This window comes from Oratosquilla oratoria, chromosome 6 (genome assembly GCF_046742065.1).
Source record: "Oratosquilla oratoria isolate Oo_2021 chromosome 6, ASM4674206v1, whole genome shotgun sequence".
Lineage (NCBI taxonomy): Eukaryota > Metazoa > Arthropoda > Malacostraca > Stomatopoda > Squillidae > Oratosquilla > Oratosquilla oratoria.
Window position 1 is genome coordinate 30,720,259 of NC_134782.1, and position 2,659 is coordinate 30,722,917.

A 2,659-nucleotide genomic window follows, 5' to 3' on the forward strand; every position below is an offset into this window, starting at 1 on the left:
CTATTTGTCTTTTAGTTAACTGGCGCCAGTCTTATGTTCCTTTTTGTGTTTGTATATGTTGTCTTTGTGTACTCATTTCTGTATATGTTTGTTTAATGTATTTGGGTGTGCTTTTAAATCCATTTGTCCCACACTTCTGTCTGCCACTGTTGTGTGTGTGGTTTGTGTGTGGCTTATCTTTGTATTATTTAGATTCTCTTTGCCTCGGTGTGGGCACCGAGTGGCGCGGGCCGAGCGATGTGTTGGCACTGTGTATATGAATATATTTATTATGTTACATTATTTATATTATGCTGTTATGTAATTATTTTACGCATTACAATGTGTTATGTTATATTGTAAGATATCGCAGATGCCATGTCCGCCGTTATTTTGGCGCGAAATGAGTGAGCGTGGCTTTAGTTTCCAAGCCGCCTTGACAACTGTTGCACGCATTTTGTGTTTGTGCCCTTTTTGTGTATCTAAATATACTTTGTACCATTAACTTTTTTTGTTTTTTTGTTTTTTTGCGTATTTATTGGCCACCCCAGTACAATTTAGATTATAACTGCTGCCAGTACCGATCTCTGTAGTTCTCAGCTGTTTCTTATCCAAATGCTTTTTCAATATCTTTCTTTAAGCCTGTCTTCTCACTAGAAAATGTCAGTCCACTTTAGCTAAGAGCCTCTAATACCTCTTTGATTGTTGAGGTCTTCTAGTAGTCTTTGGTGCGTGCTTGTTTTTTGTATTTGTGTGTATATGTGAGTGTGTGTGGGACGTAGATTTTGGGTGTGGGTGTACCCTAGAACATAATTGATTGTATGAATGCGTTTTAATGTAATCTTGACTAAATCTTGATATCTCAAATAAGTGAGCTCATGGGATTCTCTACAACATCCATTCACGGGATAGGTTTCTGAGGGAGGTTAGGCTTGGTCTGTTGGAAACTTTAAGGATACTTGAACGTAGAAGTGACTATTGCCGGTATTTCTTTTTCTACTGCTCTGACTTTGACTAGTGTTTATTAGTACTCGTGAACTGAACGTAACCTTGAAATATATGTAATTTCTACATGTCAAAAGAGGACGAAGTGGCCGAGTGGTTAAGGCGTTGGACTGCTAATCCAATAGGGTCTCCCTGCGTGGGTTTGAATCCCATCCTCGCCGAATATTTAGCAGATAATTGCAGACTTATAAATGAAATATCCTAGTGATAAAATGTGGCATCATGGAAAAACTAAATACACCTCCCAGGCATGGTAAAACAGGCTGAATAGCACTCTCCGGTATCTGAACATACATATGTAGTCGCTATCAACAAAATGTTTAGATAACTGTCTATTACACTTCCCAAGTCATTAACGTAGACCAAAAGCATGACTGGTGCCAGCTCCGACCACTGTGTTCCTCAGTGTTAATTCTCCAAGTGTTTATCCTGGATCTTTTTGTCGATATGTTTTCTAGCCAGAAAGTGCTAGTCCACTTCGGCATACGAGAACCTCTAATCCAGCTTTCATTGAAGTACCCTAACACTTGGTGGTATTTATGTTTGTAATTCACCATAGTCATCGATCATGTGCTGTACTTGTGATTGATAGATATTACCCTCTCAGATAAGAACTTAGAATTCATAATTATATTCTGAAGGGGACTGGGACTATCAGGCTAGAAAACATGGACAAAAAGATGCAGGATAATCATTTGGAGAATTAACGCTGAGGACCACAGGGATCGGTGCTGGCACTAAGCATACTCTTGGCTCACATCAATGACTTTCAGAGTGTAATAGACAGTTATCTAAAGATTTTGTTGATAGCGATTACACATGAGTGTCCAGATATCAGAGAGTGTCATTCAGCCTGTTTTACCATGCCTGGGAGGCGTATTTTCCTTTCCCATGATGCCGCATGTTATCACTAGGATATTTCATTCATAAGTCTGCAATTGTTTGCTAAATATTCGACGAGGATGGGATTCAAGCCCACGCAGGGAGACCCTATTGGATTAGCAGTCCAACGCCTTAACCACTCGGCCACCTCGTCCATTGTTGACATGTAGAAATTTCATATGTATTAATGCATCAAAGTTATGCTCAGATCTCGAGTCCTAACAAACACAAGTCCAGGACAGAGTAGTAGAAAAACAGTTACTGGCAATAGTCACTTCTACATTCACTTAACCTTTAAGTTTCCCACAGACTTCACCTCACCTCCCTCAGGCACCTATCCCGTGAAAGCGGGTGGTCTGTAGTAGAGGATCCCATGATCTCGCTCATTTGAGACTATCAAGATTTAGTCAAGATTATATTAAAATGCATTCATACAATTAATTATGTTCTAAGGCATACCCACACAAAAATCCACGCCCCACACATACTCACATACATATACACATACACAAACACAAAAACAAACATTCACCAACGACTGTTAGGAGACCTCAATAATTAGCTGAGGTGGACTGACATTTTCTGGTGAGAAAACAGGCTTAAGCAAATATATTGAAAAATCATTTGGAGAAGTAACAGATGAGGACCGCAGAGATCGGTACTGGCAACAGTTATAATCTAAATGCATATAATTGACTTGTGGAGTGCTATAGATGGTTATTTAAAATATCTTGTGAATAGTGACCGTGAATGTCCTCATATCACTAGTTGTGTACACATGTATATATATATA

General features: G+C 39.1%; 2 non-coding genes across 2 annotated transcripts; one reads left to right on the forward strand and one right to left on the reverse strand.

Moving 5' to 3' along the window:
- The first annotated feature begins 1,062 nt into the window (after positions 1-1,062).
- On the forward strand, positions 1,063-1,145 carry TRNAS-GCU (transfer RNA serine (anticodon GCU)). Its single transcript has one exon. It is a non-coding gene; the product is annotated as a tRNA-Ser (tRNA).
- Positions 1,146-1,938: 793 nt separating this feature from the next.
- On the reverse strand, positions 1,939-2,020 carry TRNAS-GCU (transfer RNA serine (anticodon GCU)). Its single transcript has one exon. It is a non-coding gene; the product is annotated as a tRNA-Ser (tRNA).
- Between the last annotated feature and the right edge of the window lie 639 nt (positions 2,021-2,659).